General features: G+C 43.5%; 1 pseudogene; it reads left to right on the forward strand.

Annotated features, from left to right (window-relative positions):
• Positions 1-2,606: 2,606 nt before the first annotated feature.
• On the forward strand, positions 2,607-21,994 carry LOC102498930 (39S ribosomal protein L48, mitochondrial-like; annotated as a pseudogene).
• The last annotated feature ends 707 nt before the right edge of the window (positions 21,995-22,701 follow it).

Genomic DNA, 22,701 nt, shown 5'->3' on the forward strand with positions numbered 1-22,701 from the left:
CTTTTTTTTTTCGCTTTCCCTCTTCTCTCTTCATTTAAAACATACTCCTAGATTATTTGTGTGTTAAAATTCCAGAGCATTAGACAAATGCTGACTTTTCCCTTTTCAGCTGACAAGTGCAGGCTGCTAAGGTATCCTCATCTGTGGGGATTTATGTCCTTCATGGAGCATGTTTCCCATAATCACAGAATGAACAACAGTGGCAGCCCCTGGGCTCCGGAGCAGAGTGTCCCTCCAGAGGGACTCAGCCAAACAGACCTTCCTCCCCAATCTTGCCTACCATAGCCCCATCCCCGGATCATGGGCACGTCCATGCCCAGTGTTCTCAGGATGGTCTCTGAATATGAATCTGGAGCCCTCCCACATGAGTCAACCTCACAGAATGTCACATTTTACCACTGCCACTCTCCAGCCCCTTCTGAACTATTAGGTTAACCCCTCAATAAATAGTCATCAATCACCTACTCTCTACTAAGCACAGGGGTCCTATACGAGGGATTCATCCCCACTGTCCTCATCCTCACTGGCTATTTTTTTTTTAAGTTTATTCATTTATTCCATGAGTGAGAGATAGCAACAAAGAGACAGCACTCCCAACAGGGTCCCAACACTGCAATCTACCCCAAGCTTTAGCCAGCCTGGATCATGGCACACATGTACCTGCTGTTCTTAAGGGAGGTCTCAGGACATGAACTGATAACCTTCCCAGGGGTCTGCTTTTAGAACATTACGTTTTTACCACTACCCAACATCCAGCCACCCCATCAGTGGCTACTGACACCATTCCCTCTCTGCGCCCAATTTTAATACAGCCTTCCAGCCTGACACAAGGACCTGCCTCTCCCTCTTAACCTCTGACCTCTTCTTTCTCCCAGGGCCTACTAAGTTCCTCCTCCTGGGCTTGCTGGATACATAGACAATTCCAGAGCCTTTTCAGGCAGCACCCACCCCCGCCCGCCCCAACCTTGGCCTCAGCCTCAGGGCAGGGCAGGATCCTGTCCTACAAATAATGCACTTGGAGCTTCAGTCCAGTCTCTGCAGGGGACAGCAGCAGACGGTGCTCACCTTGGGTAACCGAGCCCAAACACCTGTTCCCTGGCGCAACAGAAGCCCTCTGTCCACCGAGGCCCTGGAATGACAGTCCTGACTTCCCATCACCATGGGCCTTCTGACAACAGGCTTGGGCTGCCTGTCTTCCCTGGAGTCCATTCCACCTCCTGCAAAGCCAGTTTCCGCTGTTCCCTGATGATTAATGCCAAAACTCTCTTTCCACTCTGCAAGATGCCTTTTCATGCTGTGTGTTCAAAGAAAGGACTCTGCCATCTGCAGTGGACCTGCACGGAAATGTGGGGAAATGACCGTGTGTTTATTTATGCCGCCCATTGTTAGTTGAGAAAGCCCAGGTGTTCTAATCATGGAGGTACCAGAAAGGAAGAAATGTTGGATGGTAGGAAGGATGCTGGGCTCAGGGTCAGGAAAGCAGGCCACGCCACGACCTGAGCAGAGTGAACTGCAGCAAGGTTCTTTCAGTTCTTTAGCCTCAGTTTCTTCCTGAGGAGGGTGAACAAGCCTGTTAGCATTTGCTCTGCCAATGTTGAAGGGATATAACAAGAATCTGTGGAGAGGATATCAGTGCATACCAAATTCTCTCAGGCCTAGCAGCCAGAGGGACAAATGAACCCACTTTAACAGATGTCACCAGCACAGGCCTCCCACCTGATGCAGGCCTGCAGGACTTAGCCATGGAAATCTCATCAGAGATATTGTTCAGAGCTCCCAGGGGTATCTCAGGAGAATCCCCAATCTTCTCTCTCGAGCCTCTGCCTGATCCTCTCCCCATCTACAGCTACCCATATCCACTGTACAGGTGGGGAGGACTGACTCTCCGGGCTCTCAAAGCAGCAAAAAGCAAGAAGTGTCAAAATGACGTGTCTCCTTAGAAATATCTCCCATCCCAATGCTGATAGATATTTGCAGACTGGGATATGCCCAAGAATCCAGGAATGTGCAAGTCTCAGTTTAGGCTCCAGAGACCATCACTGCAGGGGGTCCTGGCCTGAGGCTTTTCTTCATGTCCCTACTGAATCCACACAGCTGCCTCAAGAGGTGAGGACTGTTCTCCTCCTCATTTTACCAAGGTCCCACAGCTAGTAGTAGGAGGTGGTGGTAGAACCACATGGCTCACATTTGTCATTTGGGCCGTGCAGCATCTTATACGTATCCTGTGCTTTCTTCTAGCAGTTATGTAGGTTTCAATCTCATATTTAGGTCTATGGTTCCACTGAAGTTAGTTTTTGAATGTGATACAAGATAAGAATCAAGGTTCTTTTTCTTCGTATATGGATGCCCAATTATGGATCTTATTGTTCGGGAGAAACGAAGTGGAAGGCATTTTCCACTGCCCACTCTGGAAGCCACACTGAAGGGGAAGACATTCTTTCTTTGCACTCTCGGGTTGCTTAAAATTCGACCCCTTATGAAGCTGTGCCAAGGCACACAGTCAGTTAGGACTATATAAAGTGCAGTGGCAAGTGCCCTTCCCAAGGTGGTAGCTCCTGAGGCAGACTCTCTTTTCAGTTTTTAAGTTTTATTTATTAATTTCTTCCATGAATGAAAGAGATAGAAAAGAGAAACCCCCAATAAGCCCTGTCAGTGCCACCCCCAGCCCTCAGCCAGTCCCAGATCATGAGTACTTCTGTGCCTATGTGCTCAAGGAGATCTCCAGACGTGAATCCAGAACCTTCCCATGTGGGTCAGCCTCACGGAGCATCACATTTCACCCTGTGCACCATCAGGTCCCCCAGCGCAGCCTCTTGACTGTGCCCCACCTCCTTTGAGTCCTGCACTAGCCAGCACTTCCCCCTGCCCCATGATTGTGTGACTTACCCACTACTTGTCACATAAATTCTTTCTCCACTTAAGCTAACCAGCAGCAGTTTCTATTTACAACCAGATCCCCAGATGCTACAAGGCAGAATTCAAACCCAGGTGTCTCTTCCTGAAACTCCCAAGTGCTTCCTAAAATATCATTCTTAGTGCACTCTTTCAGCCAATACATATAGGACATAATTATCTTTCAACGCGTTAAATTGGACAACATCCTAATGACACGGTGGTGGCAATTACGGAAGAAAGCAAGCTCAACCATGGAGGTCAAAAGCTCTAAATCTGCAGGTCACAGAAAGGCTTGAAAGGAAAAAAAAAGCTATGCCATTCAGGAAAACAAAGTAATAAGAAGGCTCCAGCTCGGTAATGGGATTCCACCACCTGCTTTCCTAAGAATCAAATTCAGCTGTAATTTTGTTCAATTCCTTTCTAGTTTGTAGACGGCCATAGCCATGACACTGTGACTTTTAAAGCCAGGAAGGACCTTAAATATGAACTTATTCACCTCATTTCATAGATGAGGAGACTGGTCCCCAGTGAGGTGAAAAGACTCATGTGACATCACACACCAAGGCAGTGAGAAAGCCAGGCCTCCAGGGAGGCTTTCTCTCCACCTTGACCCTTCCACATGGCAGAATATGAAAACAGTCCAAAAGCCAGAGGGGAATCCCTCTGCCACACTGAGAAACCAGACATTATTTTAAGAAATCTAATTGCTTGCTCCAGTTTTGTTGTCTTTGGTGAATGTAGATTCACACTCAAAACTGTCCCCCTGAGATATGCCCAATCTTCTTATATACTGAGGAAATAGCCAGGTAAACTCACCTCCCCAGGTCCTCTAGAATGTTCCTGCAGCTCATATTCAAGTGAACGAAGATGTACCTGAAGTCTTCTCCAACACACACACTTCCCTGTAACTTACACAGAATTTCGTAAACATATGGCCCGGGAGGAGTGACGTGCTATGGTGTTATTTTATAGACAGTCATTGGCTCCCGGGGAAAGCAATGAGGAAGAAATCCAGCTGGAGACCTAATGTCTCTAATAAGGCATTTCTACACAAGTAGAAAACCACTCTGAGTACAAGTGAGCGGAAAGTTTCCTCTTCCAAAAATACATCTTCTTATTTATTCATTTATTTATTTTTTAAATTTGCTATAGGGCATTTGCACTTGCCAGAGAGGAAGAAGGAGCAGGAACATGAGAAATCACCCGTTGGGGGGATGGCCACACAGCAATCTCTTCACCTCTTCTCAGGATTTTGGGCGTGCATGCACACAAGCCTTTCATATTTTTCAAGCTGTTGGGTTCAGGACTTGAGCCACACAGTCAATCATGTGGGATCTATTCCTTAACCACCATGTCACCAGCTGGTCCATCAAACGTACATTTTCTTAAGAGGCTCTGAAAGTTAGAGGAGAGGCTAGAGAGCACGGACCACCTCATCCCCCATGGGGGCGTTACCCCTCCTGCAGGTCCTTCCCCAGGCCTGAGTTTCATTGTTGACCAGAAAATGGAGACCCATCCACAGGCTCAGCTGGTAGTGACAACGTGGAAGCCTTTCCAAGGTTTACTGGGGATGGGAAAAAGCAAATGTGACAATTCGATTACACGTGAGTAAAATATAAGCATGCAACTTAGCAAAATGCACAGACAACTGAAAACAGACGCATGAAACTGTTAACTATGTTGGCTACTGAGGAGTGGGATTGGAATATTGAAGAGGAAGGGAAAGGTTTTGGGTTTTGTTTCTGTCTTTCATTTAAAACATCTCTGTAATGTTTACATCACCAATAACAAAAACAGAGAAACTAGTTTGTCATGGTTTTGTTTTGTTTTAAATCCTATTTCTAAGGCATTACTTCCAGATCTGGACTTGGAATTTTGTGTCTTAATATGTTCTTTGGGTGATTCTAATGTGCAGCCAGAATTGAAAGCCAGTGGCTTGAGGCTTGAAGGATCCTGAGAGTGTGTTAATTGAGAGGGGAGGTATGTTATGGTATCATCCTAATGTGAATCACTTCTGTCAGATTAGCTCGAGGAAGGAAGAATGCAGACAAAATTCAGCAGACCGAAATAGTGTGTTTCATGGAACAAAAGTACATTACTCAGGTGGGCACCCTAGGGGGCAGCCAGAAGGCTCCAGGCTTGGTACTCAAAAGGTAAAGAGAGAGAACAGGGGCAGGCATGCCAGAGCCACATGGCAAGTTCAGAGACCTCACTCGGCCCCAGAGCCATCCCTGCTGGCTCCATGCTGGCTGTTCTCTGCTCTCTCCACCACCAAGCAAGGGCTTGTAACTTGTCAACCCACAAGCAATTGGGATATTTGTTTTATTTGGAAGCCTCCAAATTATGTTTAAAAATAATTCTGGGTTGCTTTCAAAAGGCATGTTGGGGAGAAACATCTGGAATGAAATAAACTCACAGACCACTTAGACCAAAAGAGAAAGGGAAAAAAACCCGCTCCAAATTATGCTATTTTCAACGGTTCCAGGAAAGACATGAATGAGGGAAGGGAGGGAAAACCAAACTTCTGAACGCTTTTAAGAGAGGGTGGAGAAAACCAGTGTGTGGGTAGGTCCTGGAGCACTTTGCTCTCACATTTTGGAAAGAAAAAAGTTTCATTTCAGTAATTTTGAGTCATTCTCAAAAAAGTCACTTTTATGTGTGGTTCTAAATTATACACTTGAGTGAACTCTGAGGGACTTCATACAAGATTGGTATCTGCACCCCCCTCCTCTCTATAGACCTGACTGAACAGTCAATGTCTAGCCCCCATTAATAAAGTTTGTCCTGGGACAGGACTGCGAAACAATGGTAAAACACGACACTCCGTGAGGTCAACCTCATGGGAAGGTTCTGGATTTGTGTCCAGAGGCTTCCCTGAGTACACTGGGCACATGTACACCCATGATCTGGGACTGGCCAAGGCTAGGGGTGAAGTGTGGCATAGAGACCCTAGTAGGGGGAATGCCTGTCTCCCTATTTCTCTGTGTCTCTGTCTCTTTTGATCATGGAAGAAATAAATGTAATCCAAAATGTAAAATGAAATAAATAATGGCTGTCCTCTCAGAGTAAGTGTGTTTCTGACAGACATCATTCTCAATAGCACTGCTGGTGTCTGTGTGTTTGACTAACTGAGTTGAAGGGGACTGACATCTGCAGAACTCTTTCAAAAGAGCTGATAAAGGGTTCTCAAAAGCATCAACTGCAATTCCCATGGCAAAGCAGCTCATCCCAGGGAATGTCTGCCTTGGGGACAAATCTATATTGAGAACCACTGTCCTAACGTGTAAATTGATTCCTTTAGAAGGGAAGACAGCAAGAAAGAGCTGGTATTGCTGAGCCTCTAGTAGGAGATTGTAGAAATTTTAAGTCTCTTAGTTTTTTTTTTTTTTTTAAAGATGCAGTCAAAACATTTTTATATTCATTTATTCCTTCCATGAGAAATTAAGAGTCACCCAACCTCCATGCTGTGGCCCACCCCCAGCCTCAGCTGTTAGGGGCACATGCATGGATATACCTAGTGTGCTCAGGGAGGTCCAGGAATATGAACCCAGCCTATCCCATATGGGTTTGGTTGCATAATTACTGTGCCACCACGTGCCCCCTACATCTCTAACTCTTGATCCGTTATTCGAGGTTGTTTTTATTGTGCACATTTCACAAATAAGAAAGTTTAGTCACAGGGAGTCTGGGTTCCAGAGTCAAGGTACTCTACCCAGTAGCTGTGTCTCTGAGTAAGCCACTTAACTCTCTGTCCTGGGCTCGTCCTCCTCTTTAAAATGGAGAAAACAGTCCCAGCACAGTGGCACAAGTGGTAGAGCAGTACTGTGAGAGCCTGGGCCCCTTGAGAGATCTGGGATCAGTTTTCAGACCAACCTAAACAGACCAGGCATGGTGGTGTGCACCTGTAATCCTAGCTAACTAGGAGGCTAGGGGTGGGAGCATTGTGACACAGTGAGACCCAGTCAGAAAAACCTCTCTCTCTGCTCTCTCTCTCCCTAACTAAAAAACAAACAAACAAACAAAAACAAAAACAAAAACCTCCCAACTTCCCTCATAGAGTAACAAGATTGAAATAATACTTTGCAGAGCCACCAGGTGGTGGTGGTGGTGGTCAAAGGCACTGGACTCCCACATGACTGACTGCGGTTCAAGTCCTGGACCTGGCGGCTTGCCTTCTTCGTTTCTCTCTCTCTCACTCTGTCCCTCTCTGGTCAAATTAAAATAAATAAAGTTCAATAAAATAATTATTTTTTAAAGGGAAATAATACTTTGCAAAGTGCTTAGCAGAGAAATAAGCAATAAATATTAGGTACCATTATCATCTTTATCATGATTAAAAAGGTTAAATAGATTGCCCAAATTCAGTAATTCAGCCCTGAAATAGAGCGCTGACAGTGGGATTTACAACATCATCTTGGTTTCTGTACACATTCTCCTCGTTACTCGTACTGTCTTTCTAGGCTGAGGATGAAAGACAGACAGAGACACAGACACAAGGCCTCTTCCCCAAGAGGTGTTAACCTTCGGGCCATGGAGTTTATTTTGTGGGCTATTAGTCACAGAGTGAGGCTGGTTTCCTGTCACCTGCTATCCAGGACCAGCATGAGGCCCAGGGGAAGGTCCAGGAGAATTCTGCTGACTGGGCAGTGGGCAGAGCCAGAGCTGGGAGCAGGCTTGCAGGGACTAGAGGAACTGGGCTGCTGCAGGCCCTGGGGCAGGCAGGGAGGGCCATGAGCCCTGGGCACCGTGTCTGTGGGTTCACTAGGGACCATCTGGGGAGTGTGGCAGGCTGAGGTGTGGGTGTGCCTGAGTCAGCAGGCTGTGGCAGACCTATAGGAAAACTACCATGGACCTAGCAATTGTGTGGCCTGGAGCCATGGAGGGTGAGATCAGGTCTCTGAGGGTGCCCCGGGAAGGGGACTGGCTGTCAGTAATTGACCCAAGGCCCTAGCTATTCCTAGTCTCTCCTAGGGAAGGTGGAGGAGTGGGGAGTGAGGGCATGTAAAGAACCCTCTGGAAAATAGGAGTGGGCACTATAACTTGTTCATTAGACAATTTACACATCCTTTGTTCTCACATTAGGCCCTTGGTAGCTGTTCTTGCCCCCTCCCCCACCCAGCTATCAATGAGGAAATTGAAGCTCCCTCATGTAGTTTGCTCAAGGTCTGTTTCAGATTGTCTATATGCTAAATAACATTCTGTAAAGCAAGAGCACCTGCAAATTTGTTTTTAAAATAATCTGAAATTTTATTTTTCTAAAAATATATCAAAGGTTGAGGCCAGTAGGTGGCATAATGGTTAAGGTGCTGGACTCCCACAAGGCTTACTGCAGTTCAAGTCCCAGACCCAGAGGCTTGAAACACACTGGGCGCATGTGCATGCATGCCAAAATCCCAAGAGAATGGAGGAAAAGAGATTGCGGCATGGCCATCCCCTCTGGGGCTGATTTCTCACTTCCTCTCTCACTGTCTCATGTGCAAGTGCCCTACTGCAAAAACCTTAAAAAAATGTATCAAAGGAATATTATTTAAAAAGTCAGAGCTTCATTGAACTTCCTTATAATTATTATGTTTTAACTTATTGTATGCATAACAAAGAGCATGTGAGTGCATGAGAGAGAGATGCACAAAGTCTCATCGCAGCATAGTCCTCTTCCCCAGCCCTCCAGCTTGTCAGGATCTTGGAAGCATGCACATCTGGCATATTTTCAGGTTGACTTGGGTTCCAAACCTGCAGTCAGCCATGTGGCTCCCAGCCCTGCAGTTTAGTACGCTATCATCTGCACCACCAAAACGGAACGGTTCCCTACAGTGGTTTTTATGACCCAAACTGAATGGAAAGTAAGGGCAGAAAGGGGACTTTCCATTTACTTTTCTCTCACCAACATTTCATTGCTAGGGCTGTGACACACACACATACATCCCTAGACCAGTTGCTGGCAAAAAGAAACAGCATTGTGTTGATTGTCTTAAAACAATCACAATTTATACTGCTGGGCAAACTGCCACACCAACAGAATTGGGCTCTGTTAGCCAAAAATAGGGATGCCAGCTGTGGAATAAGTCATCTATAGAGCCATCACACCCTTTAGGATTCTCTGCAATCCCAGGGGAGCTAATAGAGCATGGACTATCCATTTACCAAATCGTTGCCTTGGGTTTAGGGCTTATTAACTGTTCTTAAAGAGAATATTAATTGATTAATGGAGACTTAAATTCCCTAACATGGTCTTATTAGGGCTATGCTCAACCAAAAGCTCTCCCTCAGCCTGATACCCACCCCCTTTCTCTCAATAAGTTAAACTTATCTTTATCATGATTCAAAAGGTTCAGTAGATTATCCAGATTCAGTAATTCAGCACTGAAAGAGAGTGCTGACAGTGGGATTTGCATCAGCATCTTAGTCGTATCATTCTCCTCATTACTCTCCTGTAAGCTGAGGATGAAAGACAGAGAGACAGATACACAGGCAGACACCCATTTCACTCACAGCTCTGACTTCCTGCTCCCACTTCAACTCCCTAATGTCGGACTTCCTCTCTGCTCTGTCCCTTGACAGTCTCTGGCAAAGTTTATGAATGAGCATTGCGTTCCCCCGCCTCTTGCACACTTTTCCATCCACAGCTTAGTCAGTTCCATGCACATGGCACGGTCAGTCCTCCCACAGCCTTGCAGAACTCGCCTCTCTTGTTCCTTGGATCCTCCTCTTCCCTCACCCTTTTCTGAACGCTATACATACTTAGTCTTCCAAGTGGTCTATTACATAGTGGAAGTCATTCCCTAGGGTTCTTCTTCTTCTTTTTTTTTTTTTTTTAATATTTTTGCTCTAGAGTACATGCATTTGTCAGAAAGACAGAGAGAAAGAAAGTGAGAAATTACCCCCCGGGGGGAATGGCCATGCCACAATCTCTTCTCTTCCACTCTCCTTTGGGGATTTTGGGTGTGCACGTACACATGCCCAGTATGAGTTTCAAGCTGCTGAGTATGGACTCGAGCTGCGTTTAGCCACATGGGAGTCCAGCACCTCAACCATGACTTGGTCTCAATTCCATGACATTTGATGATTTTACCCTTTGGAAGCAGCAGGACCATGGGTGTATAGGTTTTATCCCTTCCCTGCTCCTTTAGGGCAGAGACTGTAGCATATTCATCTCGCAAACTCCAAACTTGGCAGGGTAGCTTGGCACAGAGAAGGCACTCAACCACGCCAAATGCTGGTGGGGTTAGAGATCTTAGTTTACCTCCTGCTTCAATCAGAAATGAGTTAAATGGGGGTGAGGAGGCAGAGTACCTACAGAGGACAGACACCAGCACTCACCCACCCAGAACCTAGGAGGTAGAGTTGAAATAAGATAGGGGTTGATGGTAACTGAGAAATAGTCGACTTCTTGGAAACACAGGTAGTTTTCCAAAATTACTAAGTTGGAGGGCTGTACTAATTTGAATGTGTAGATTCTTTTATGTTTATAACAACAACAGCAAGATGCACGTTAGATTATCACATTTGGTAACGACACATGCTATTTCTTTCCTATAAGCCAGGGAAAAGACAGTTCCAATTTCTCCTACTCTTTTCTCATTAAGACTGCATCTGTGGGCCTGCAGATGGTATAGAGGTTAAGGTGGCTGGATCCCACATGGCCAACTGTACAGTTCAAGTCCCAGACCTGGAGGCTTGAAAAACATGCCTGGCACTTGTGCATGAGGGCCCCAAATCCCAAAAAAATGAAGGAGAAGGGATTGCAACCCCATGGGGTGGTGCTTTTTCACCTTCCCTCTCTCTCCCTCTGTCTCTGTCTGACTCTGTTGAGTGCAGGCACCCTATAGCAAAACAAAACAAAACTACATCTGTGATTCTGAAAATCTTTCATCCCCTTCCTTAGTACCTAAGCATATTCATATTAGAAAAGATTCTGATATGTATGGTAATTCCAAATTTCAAAAGCACAAAACAAACTTGGAAAAATTATCTTTTTACTACCACAACAAACTTAAACCAAGAATACCTTCAAGTAGTAAAGGAAAAAAAAAGTTTAGGGCAAAGATCCAACTGTAACAGCATGTAAAGCTGGCAGTTCAGGGAGAGCACATGGACGGTTATCTCCTCCCCACTCAGCACTCCCACTCAGCGCTCTGCAACTGGTTGGCTGAGCACTGGGCAGGACCTGATGACCTACTCTTCCATCAGACACAAGTGACTCCTTTCCTTTCCTTTCCTTTCCTTTCCTTTCCTTTCCTTTCCTTTCCTTTCCTTTTCTTTCCTTTACTTTTTCCTTCCTTCCTTCCTTCCTTCCTTCCTTCCATCCTTCCTTCCTGTCTTTCTTTTAGATAAAGACAGAGAGGTATTCTTAACAGGACCTTGCCACACTTCAATCCCTTCCACAGTCTCCCAGCCACTCAAGCACACCTGAAAGGCAGGTTCTGGTTAACCCTGGCTCCAAACCCAGGCCTCCCCCATGACTCCAGCATCACAGAGCTGCACCCATGACTTGCACCACCACAGCTGGGCTGGGATTGACTTACTTTTTATCTGCATAAGGAAGTATTACCATAAACTGGTAAGATGGTGCACCAGGCTCTAGGCCAAGTGCTTTGTATGTATTATTTCTTTTAAGGTTCCCCACACTGTGCAGGTGTCAATAATCTGTTTAAGAAGTTGTAATTTGCCTAAAAACAAACAGCAAACAAGTTTGCCATGCTCAAAAGTCCAACTTCCTTTGGCCTTAGAACCAGTATTTCCCAGATGGGACCAGAGCTTGGCATTGTTAGTAGAGCTGTGCTTATTGGCTGTGCAGTTGAGAGGACCACAGAGAGCTCACCACTAGCAGCACCTCTGCAAAGCATTCCTGATAGAGACTTAGCAGGCACATGCCAAACTGATAATGGTGGTCAACTCTTGGCAGACAGAGAGGGCCCGAGCTTGGGCATAATCACTGATAGAGATATTTGCCTTATGTGTAATATATGCTTAATATACTTCATATAATCAAAATGAAATACACGGTAAGTAGATAACATGTGAAAGCCTTTTGTCGATTGGAACACACAGTTCAAGAGAGTGAGATGGAGACATACAGAGTTGAGGGGGGTCCTGAGGGCTGGATCACAAGCTCTCCGTCATTCTCTACTGTGGCAGATGCTGCTACGTATCTTTCAGCTCCCAGTCTTCCCCTCTCCCTCACTATTTGAGGTAGAGAAGACTATGAAAGTTGTCAGACTTAAAATGGGGCACTTGTACCAAGCCCTAGCTACATGTAGCCAGGGAAGGCTGCAGAGGGAGGGGATCTCATGCACACGTACCTGATAACAACAACTATCACAAGGACTCTGGCAGAACCACAACCCTACACAAAGGCCACTGCAACTTTACACAAAAGATACCTCTGTGAGGATATCTGCAACTGCCTGTCCAACCTTGGATGGGTGCCCTTTTTGTTTTGATCCTTATTGGCAAGGATCTTTGTCCCAAAACAACTTGTACAATTCCCTCCTCATCTTTCCTTTAAAACTGGCACCTTCCCTTGCCTCCCTGAATACGCCTGTGGATAGTCCACATTGTATTGCCCATTCCTGAATAAATATTTTCTTTTAGTGAGTCTTTCTCTGGCTCTTATTTAGGTTTTGACAAGCCCTACATTTCAGCTAGGCACATGGCAGACTTGGAATAAAGACCTCACTTCCCAGGCTCCTTTGCATCCAGGTGTGTGGCCATCCAACTGAGCCCTGGCCAGTGACAAAGTGATCTGTGCTAGCATCAGGAAACCTTCCTTCAAGCCACAGGCACCTGCCTTTGTCCCGTTTTCTTCGTCTCTTCCTCCAGCGGCAGCCTGGAATGTGGATATAGAGCTCTAATACTAATTTAGACCAGGAAGACAAGAGTCACACCCAAGGGATGGCAGAGCAAGGAGCTAGAAATAGCTCAGGTCCCTGAGGACTTCACAGAGCTGGGCCACCATGCCAGCCCAGAACAGCCTGACTGCTTTCCTCATCGTTCACAAGAGGGAAATGAACTCTCGTTATATAAGCCTCTATATTTCAGCTTTTCTGCCAAGTGCAGAAGGGGGCCATCTCATTCTCTTGGATTCTTTCATTCACTTTTGCTCCTTCTCTGCACGCTATAGGTCTCTCAGGAGTCTCCTTGCTGGGCTGAGAAGGGGACTGAGGCTGACTCAAAGTGTCCCCTTTGTGAGCCATGAAATGCCTTACGGATTTTGTATTTATTGGTGGTCTATTGTTAGTGACTGTGATAAGCTATCCAAGTTGAGTTTTTAGTACACTTTGGAGGTTTACAGTTACAAGAAAATGAAAACCTCAGAATAAAATATTAGGTTCTTTGGTCTATGCTGGATTTTCAGGAAGCTAATTGGTCCCTTTTGAGCTTTGCTGGGTGTGTTTTTCTGTGATTTCTCAGCTATTATGCTGAGCACCACACTGTCTCAGCTGCCTGTTAACTGGGACAAGAGGACTGATTGCATTAGTGCAACATGGAACCTGCAGCTAGCCTAGGCTTTCCCAGCATGAAATGGGCCAGCATAGTTGGAGAAGTGAGACTCAGTGATGAGGAGGAGGGTGTGATAGGGACCAGGGGGGATCCCAAGGAACCTGAATGCATCATTATTTTATAGGATTACTTAGTCTGGCTGACATTTTTTTGTATTTCCCTCCAGTCTTCATACATATGCATATTTTTTGATTAACAGATTTCATTTCTTTTGTTTTTATTCTTATTTTTTAATTTCCCAGAGGGCACTTGTGCTCACCAGGAAGAGAGAGAGTAAGCTCATCCCATTGAAACAGTAATGCTACAGTCCCTTTTCCTCCTTTTGGGATTTTTGGGATATATGTACATGTACCCGGCACATTTCTTAAGCCACAAGTCTGGAACTGGAGCTGAGTGGTTAGCCATGTGGGATCAAGTTGCTTCAACCACCAATAGAACCAATAGATTTGGGATGAGATGGCCCAATAGTCTTCATTTTTTAAAGCAGTTTTAGGTTACAGAAAAAATGAACAGAAAGTATAGAATTCCCCTGTACCCTCTCTTCCCACTCCTCCCAGTCAGTTTCACCAATTATTAACATCAAGCATTAGTGTGGTACATTTGTTACATATGATGAACTGCTATTGATATATTATTAATACCAAGCTTACATTAGGTGACACTGTTGGTATTGTACAGTCTATGGGTTTTGACTAATGTTTAATCATGTGTTTCCGCTATCATAGTATCATACAACATAGCTTCACTGCTTTAAAAATCCCACTTGTAACCCTTGTTCATCTAGCCCTATACAATGTCACATTTAAGCAGAGCTAAAACAATGAAAACTAGGTTTGTCTCCTGTTGTTTTTCTATGAATATTACACTACAAGTATTTTATTTGCCACAATTTTTAATGCTTGAATTATATGTATGCATGGATGAAACACAACTAAATTAACCTGTTCTCTGTTGTTGGGCATCAAGATTGTCTTGTCAGAATACGCTTCAAATTCAATGCAGCATCCTGAATTTAACTGTGCATTTGTCCAAGGATGTGTGACAATTTCAGCAAGTGTGCAAATGACTAGATTTTAACATCCTAAACATGCCTGTGTTAGAAACTTGGAAATCGCTAATTTCTTAAGTTATCCCTAGCCCTGCGAACTCACTTGTTCTACCCCCCATCCCCCCAAAACCTGGCTATTAGAATAAATTTTATTTAAATCCCAATAAATCAATCATTGTGAATAGCAAACGACTGAGAACTTGGCTTTGTGACCTTCTTTCCACATCAGACACAAACTGACACCACTGATACCTCTCCAGGATGAATACGTATCTGAGGGCAAGCAAAACAAGTAGGAGCAATAAAGTGCTATTCTCTGTGACTAATTTGTGAAATATTCCATATTTCTTTTGCCCATTTCCAAATTCCTTCACTCAATTCTGAATTTTATTTTAACAGCCTATTAATTCCTATTGGATTTTCAAGTTTCTTTAACCAAAAAGAACTTTTCTATGTGATTTTCTACTTATTATAGTATCTCTTTCACACAGCAGGGGACTCCTGGATCTGTATTTCAGAAAGGTACACAGAGCTGTTTGGACTGATCCATTAGTCAAACTGCCATTAATAAGAAGGGAGGATGCAAAAAAATTCAAGCCTCAGGTTTAAGCCTAACAACCTTTCTCTCCAACTCCCAACCCCTTCTCTGAAACGCCCAGGTAGGAAGTAATATGTTCTAAATTATGTGATCTTGATAATCCTTACAGCAATTATTGCTACAGAAGTATCTAAAAAAGTTAGGAACTGAAAATGGAAAACCTTAATTGTCAATTTCAAGACTTTAATTGACAGATTTTGGGCAGAGAAATATTGGTTATCTCCCTTGTAATAGACATTTAAAAAAAAGAATCTGAACAAGTTCAATCTAAAGAGAATGAAGTATATGGGGTCAGCAGGTGGCATGGTGGTTAGGGCACTGGACTTCCATATAGCCAACTGCAGTTCAAGTCCCTGACCTGGAAGCTTCCTTTCTCACTTTGTCTCTTTTTCTGGTAAGCACACATGCCCTACAGCAAATTAAATAAATAATAATAATAAAATAAAATAAAAATTCTTAGAGAATGAAGTATAATCTTAATTTTATTTAAATGCATTTGTGAATGTTTAGATTGAAGAAAAAAATGTTCATAATTACTGAAAGCCTACAAGACAGTTTAGATAGTATAGACAGTTTTTCCCATGGAAATTATTAGGTCACATAGAATACCGTGTTAATTTATCATTCAGTAAAAGATCACTGTAATAGAGTAAATAGAGGAACTAGCAGCAGCCTATTGTAAACTAATACAAATTTTAGGACCTAACTTCTTCCCTCCCTCTCTTCCTTCCTTTCTCAAAGAGAGAGGTAGAGAAACAAAGATCTCAACAAGGTCCTCATGCCATAATCCTACCCCCAGCCTCAGCCTCAGAATATAAACACATACAAATGTCCCAGGCATGTACAAGGAGACCTTGGGATGTGAACTCAGGGCTTTTCCAGGTCGCCTCGGCATCAAAGAGTATTGCATCACCATGACTGGCCTAGTAATTCACTTTTATTATTTTTTGATTTCTAAAATTTTGCCAGAGGGCATATGAGCTTGCCAGAGAGAAACAGAGAGAAAGTGAGATAGCACCCTACCCCCCCATCCCTGCAATGGGGGACAGTCACACTGTGATCCCTTCTCCTCCGTTTCTCCTTTTGGGATTTTGGGCTTGCATGCACACATGCTTGGCATGCTTCTCAAGATGTCTGGCCCGGGACTCAAACTGTGCAGATAGTTGGCCTTGTGGGATCCAACCACCTTAAGCACCACATCACTGACTGGCTCAGTAACAAGATTTTATGGTAACTATTTGTTACTATTCATTGGAAATTTTGCTTTACCTCCACAAAAGTTCATATATAGAGTTGGAATCATTATTTAAATATGTAACAATAACACATCAGGCCTCTAGTACCTCACATCTAGATAATTACAATAGTCTTCTCAATTTCTTTCCCCTGAACCTCAGGTCTAGGACAGACTCCCCTCATGGCAGCGATTATTGACCAGAGATGGGGCCTGCAAAGGGCGACACATCAGAACAGGGTGGGCAAATGGAGGGTGAGAGCAGGCATTGATGGAGTTACTCAGGTGATTCTGTGAGGCTCATGTACGGAGATATTGTCACTGTTTTAACTGACCTGCCATGTTCAATCTTTGCCCAAATCTTAGCTCACTTTGTTCAACACATAAAACTATTTTTTCTTAAATCATTGACTTCATTATCATACTCTGCTTCTTACATACCTTCATCACCTACCGGTTAATGCTAATTACAGTCTTCAATTTGCCTTTCAAGAAACACCTCTGGGTGAGACTCAGTAGAATGAGAAGCCTCTGAGAGGCTGAGCCACATGGGAAGATTCCAGGTTCACCTCTAGAGACTTCCTAAGGGAGGTCTCTAATGCTCATGATCTGGGGCTGGCTAAGGCTGGGAGTGAATCACAGTGTCAAGACCTGTGATTCTGTCTCTCTGTCTCTTTCTCTTTCACTTATAGAAGACATAAATACATACACTTATTTTTTAAAGTAAAATAATTTTTTAAAGAATTATTTTATTTAACTTTATTTATTATTATTATCATTATTATTTTCCAGTTTGATCAGAGAGAGACACAGAGAGAGGAAGTGAGAAAGCAAGCCACCAGGTCTGAGACTTGAACCTTAGTGGGCCATGTGGGAGTCCAACTCCTTTAACCACCATGCCACTGCCAGCTCCAATACATACACTTTTTAAAAAGAAAAGAACACCCCAAACCACCGCCACTGAGCCATCACTAGATTAGAAGTTAGCCACGTCTCCTACTACCCTGTGCTCTAACATCAACTTTTAAGAATGGAACTAGAAAATCAGTTTATTTCACCAAACACTGTTTTTGTTTTTCAGATTCTACTATGAATGGCTTCTTGAGACCTAAGAGTAAACAAAAGTCAAGATCAATGACTTAAGCATGAAAGTCAACTGGGGAGAAGAGAGGAAATGCATTTTGCAGCATCATGGGTCTGTGCCTTGCTTTGCAGAGGCTTGGAGAGTTGAGCTTTGGTGATGAGAGATCAAGGCAGGCTGTGAGAAGTGAATGTAAGAAGTGAAATCCAAAAGGTGAGCAGGACTTTGCAGAGGCAAGGCAGGACATTGAGGGCAGAGGAAGAGACTGTAAATAAAAAAAGCAAGAGGAAGAGATTATTTTATGGTGGATGAGTCACAGTGGACCCAATCTGTGCTGGTATAGTTGACAAATATATTGCTGACAAAAACCTGGGGATCAGTCCAGTTCTGTAGCATAGTGGTTAAACCTTGTGTGTAGGGAGCCAGATCCCATGAGGCTGATACTTCTATAGCCTCAGCTCTGATGGTTTGAAAAACACGCCAAGGTCAAGTATGTGCATTCCCGAATCCTGATAAGACAGAGAAATGGAGAAAAGAGACTGTGTTATAACTATGCCCCACTTAGGGGTGGGGGAGCTCTCTTTCACTGTGGCAAGTGCATATACTCTCTGGCAATTTAAAAAAAAAAAAGAGAGAAAAAAATCCTGGGAATCAGGACGGGACAGTGGCACTGTGGTATAACATGACAATTCCACAAGGGAAGGTTCCTAGTTCATCTGGAGATCTTCTCTAGTGCACCAAACTCAGGCTTACCTGTGGTTCAGGACTGGCTGAAGGTGGATGAATTGCAGCATCAAGACCCTGTTGAAGGTATTGTCTCTCACACTCTCTCTGTGCTTCTCTCTTGCTCATTTAAGAAAGAAAGAAACTTAAAAAATAAAAAAGAGATTGATAAAAAAAAAAAAGAAAGAAAACTAAAGGATATTAGAAGCTGAGAAGGAGACAGTGTGGGACACCAGGGAGAATTCAGTTAATAGAGACAAGAATTGAGGTAGAGAAGGAGAATGAGTTCTAGAGTAACACAGCACAGTAGAATAATGATAGTTAGTGACAATTCCATGTACATTTCAATATAGCTAGAAGATAGGATTTCAAATGTACAGAAGACAAAGCAATGATCAATATATGAGATGGTGGTTTAGTGGCATAGATGTTCAGTGCCTTGATTTTATCATTACACATCACATCCTTGTATGGGAAAACCACACTGTGCCCCACCAATATGTAAAACTACTACACGTCAATTAAAATTATAATAAAAGAAAAAACCCAAACCTGAGGACTATTCAAGACCAATCAAGGTGGCTTGGGAAAACCTCAGAAGTGGTTTAGAATCAGAGAAACGTAGTAACTCCTACCAGTACATTGAACAGTCTGCTTAAGGTGGTGATGGACAGCAGAGAACATCCTAGAAGTGTAACAGGCTGTCAAAGTCTGTCTGTGCTTACTAGGCACTGTCCAAGGGAGAGATACCTCACTTAGTGGACATGGGTGCTGCCATCACTAGGGAGTTCCTTCAATAACCTAATCATGGCTGGGAATATTCATTCTGGAAAAACGCTATGGTTATAGCAAACACCAGAGTCTAGTCCCTGGAAATGTGTACTTGTGTTAAAAAAAAAAATGACTTTTGTTCTATGACTGGTTTCTAAAATTTTTTAGCATATGGGCAATGCCAAGTGCCTGATCAATGAATGTGTTCTAGAAAGATCAAAATCTGGTCTCTCTAAAGCCAAGTCAGCCCTGGGTCCTGCTGACCCCATGGGGCTCCGCTGCCTGTGAGGCACTGACAGTGATCAGCTTCCCCCTTAAATACCAAAAGGACAACCTGTGTGTCCTGCTCATCCTCACACTGTGTGTTTTGTACCTTCTCTGACTTCTTACACTGATCTCCCCTGCTGTAACCCACAATGATGAGACTTAAAGTGCCACACTGCAATGGTTTGTCACTGACCCACAATGAGATAAACAAGAATATTGAGAGTAAGCAGTCAAAACCTTTTAGGGAAATTTGACAATAATTAATTTCTGTTGAATCAAATAAAAAATTAGGGCTTATGGGCTTGCCCAGTGACCTCATGGTTAAGGGAGCCAGTCCCACATGGTTGAAAATACTTTTCAAATCCTGACCCTAATGGCTTACAAAACATGCCAGGCACAGGTATGTGCATGCCTCAAATCCTACAGGATGAAGACATGGAGGAGAAGAGATTGTGGCATGACCACGTCCCACTGGTGGGGGTGGGAGGTGCTTCTCTTGCTCTCTTGCTCCCTCTCGCTCTCTCTCTGGAGAGCACATGCTCCCTCTGGCAATTTTTTATTTTTTTTAAACTGGGGCTTGGGGGACCAGCAGATAGTGTAATGGTTATGTTGCTGGACTCTCACATAGTTGACTGTAGCTTGAGTCCTGGGCCTGGTGGCTTAAAACTCAGCGTGGGTGCACGTGTGTGCATGCCCAAGATCCCCCTTTTTTTTGGAGAGGTTTTTGCTATAGGGCACATGTGCTAGTTGGAGAGACAGAAAGCAAGAAATCCCCCCCCCCCCGGGGGGGGGGGGTGATTTCTTGCTTTCTGTCTCTCCAACTAGCACATGTGCCCTATTAAAAAATACTCTCTCTTGACCAGCAGTTAGCGTAATGGCTAGGTCGCTGGACTCCCACATAGTCGACAGCAGTTCACGTCCCGGACCCAGTGGCTTAAACTCACGCCGGGAGCATGTGCATGCGTGCCCAAGATCCCGAGAGGAGAATGGATGAGAAGGGATTGCGGCGTGGTCATCCCCCCAGGGGGTGATTTCTCGCTTTCTATCTCTCTGTCTCTGTCTGGTGAGTGCACGCGCCCTATAGCGAAAACCTCTAAAAAAAGAAAAAAAACCTCACTCTTTTTCCCTCTTTTTCTTACATTTATTTTAATATAATTGCACACACACACATGTAGATACTTTGGGGAAAACACAAAGGTCAACAAAGCAGCTGAAGTCTATGTTTACTTTCTTGCATTATGAAAGTACAGACAATACAACGAAATAAATATGCATATGACTTAAATCCTTAGGTATAAATAAATATGAAGAAGTTATTTAGCATAAAAGGGTGTAATCATCACGGTGTTTGTAAAAAATTTTTAAATATTTATTTAATTTTCTTTATTTAATTTGTTAGTACTTTTTAATTTGATGAAGGGGGGGAGAGAGAGAGAGAGAAAGTGAGAGAGCAAGCTACCAGGTCCAGGATTCGAACCATGGTCAGCCATATGGGAGTCCAGCACCTTAACCAACATGCCACCTGCCAGCCCCTTGTAGGATGTTTTTTTACATTCATTCACTGAGCATCATCACAGCATATAAAATGTGACTTCCCATCCAGAATACACTGTATAATGGCTTAATCATACATGTTATCGTCAACAAATAATTTTCCATTTCTTGTTTCATGCATGTGTGATTATGTATATGTGTGTATATATATATATGTATATATATACACATAAACACACACACATATATATGCATATATGTGTATATATATATATTTTTTTTTCTCCCTATTTCTCACCCTCTGCCACTTCTCATCTTCCTCCCTTGCTATCTCTGGTGTCTACAGTTGCTTTCCTTTTTTTTTTTCTCCACATTTTATCTATTCACAAAATATTAATCTAACTATTTTCAATAGCAAGTTCAGTTGATATATACATATCTGTGAACACATGTCTGACTTTAGGAGTGAAACCCTGAGTAGAATGAATATACTATAAAGTAGCACCTAGCTGATGCTATATAGCTTACTGCAGTCATTAAATAGGTATTTCAAAATACATTTTTTAATTTCAAGAAAAGCAGTTTTAGCTTTAATAAATAAATTTTTAAAATGCTAAGAGAGCTTTGCTTAAAGCCAGGAAACAGGTTAGGATTCTGTTCAAATAAGGTCCATGGAGTGTTTTCAGACACTCAGGGATCGCCGCTGCCAGGCCGATCCTCGGTTTGCACAGTCAGTGACCGTAGCAGCAAAAGGTGAGCGGAACTCTGGGAAAGGAGCTGTGCCTGAGAAACAGCACCATTTTCAAGCAGAGCTCTTCCTTTTTATGGTTCACACCTTCAGAAGAGAATCCCATCTATTCTGCAGGTGGCATTCTTTGAGTGCCAGTCAGCACTACAAGACAAAACCTACCCATGGCATTGGAAGACACAAGCACCTGATTAAAGCAGAGGAGCCCAAGAAGAAAAGGGGAAAAGTGGAGGTGAGACCCATTAATCTAGGGACAGATTATGAATATGGGGTTTGAACATTCACCTGACTGCATGGCCCTGGCAGAGTGCTATGCCCAGTATGCTCACAACCTGTGCAACCATCTCTCCATTAAAGTCGAGGAAAGTTATGCAATGCCCACCAAAACCATGGAGATGATGCAACTGTAGGACCAAGGCAGCAAACTGTTCCTGGACTCCGTCCTTACCACCCATGAGCGAGTGGTGCAGATCAGTGCTTTGAGTGCTACATTTGCAAAGATTTTCTTGGAAGTAATCCAAAGCAATCTCCCTGAAGGAGTCAGAGTGTCAGTAAGAGAGCACACTGAAGAAGACTTCAAGGGAAGGTTCAAAGATCGGCCAGAACTGGAAGAACTATTGGGCAAGTTGAACTAGCTATTGCAGATTCTTTCACGCCCACAGTGTGATACTGAATGGGAGAAAAGATCCCCTGGTGGTCAGAGTTAAGCAGGAGACTCAAACCCTTAGCTTCACAAGTACCTGTTCCCACAGCCAGCAGAGCCTCCCTTCTCTGGCACAAGTGTGCTTGCCAATTGTCACCCACTTACCTTTGAGCTAACCCTTGTTATCTTCCATCTAATAAAATGTGCACTGAGGGAAAACAAAACAAAACAAAACAAACAAACAAACAAAAAGCAAATAGTAGGCACATGAACCTATTGACAGCTCAAGACAAGACAAAAATCCTTAAATCTGGAAAACAAAGCATAGAAAAAAAATAAGTAGTGTTTTAGTTAAAAGTCATAACATTCTGTTTCACCAGTTCAGCCTCATGTACTTAATTTATCTTCTGTTGTGATCTTATCTTCCTGTTTAAATTCTGGAAGATAACATTCAACTCCAGACTTGTCCCTACCATTGAGTTGGCCATTTTCTTAGTTGTTTTTGAACTCTTATCTTTGTGTGTCTGTATTTCATTTTCCTGGTATAGCACTCACTTCAGAACTTCTTTGGAGAGCTGGTCATATGTTGGGAAATTCTTTCAGGTTTTGTTTACCTGAGAATGTTCTTGCCTTTTCTTCCTGTATGAAGCATAATCTTGCCAGGTACAATATTCTTGGTTGAAATTGTTTTTGCCTTAA

The sequence above is a fragment of the Tupaia chinensis genome, unplaced genomic scaffold, assembly GCF_000334495.1.
Source record: "Tupaia chinensis unplaced genomic scaffold, TupChi_1.0 Scaffold147282_1, whole genome shotgun sequence".
NCBI classification, from domain to species: domain Eukaryota; kingdom Metazoa; phylum Chordata; class Mammalia; order Scandentia; family Tupaiidae; genus Tupaia; species Tupaia belangeri.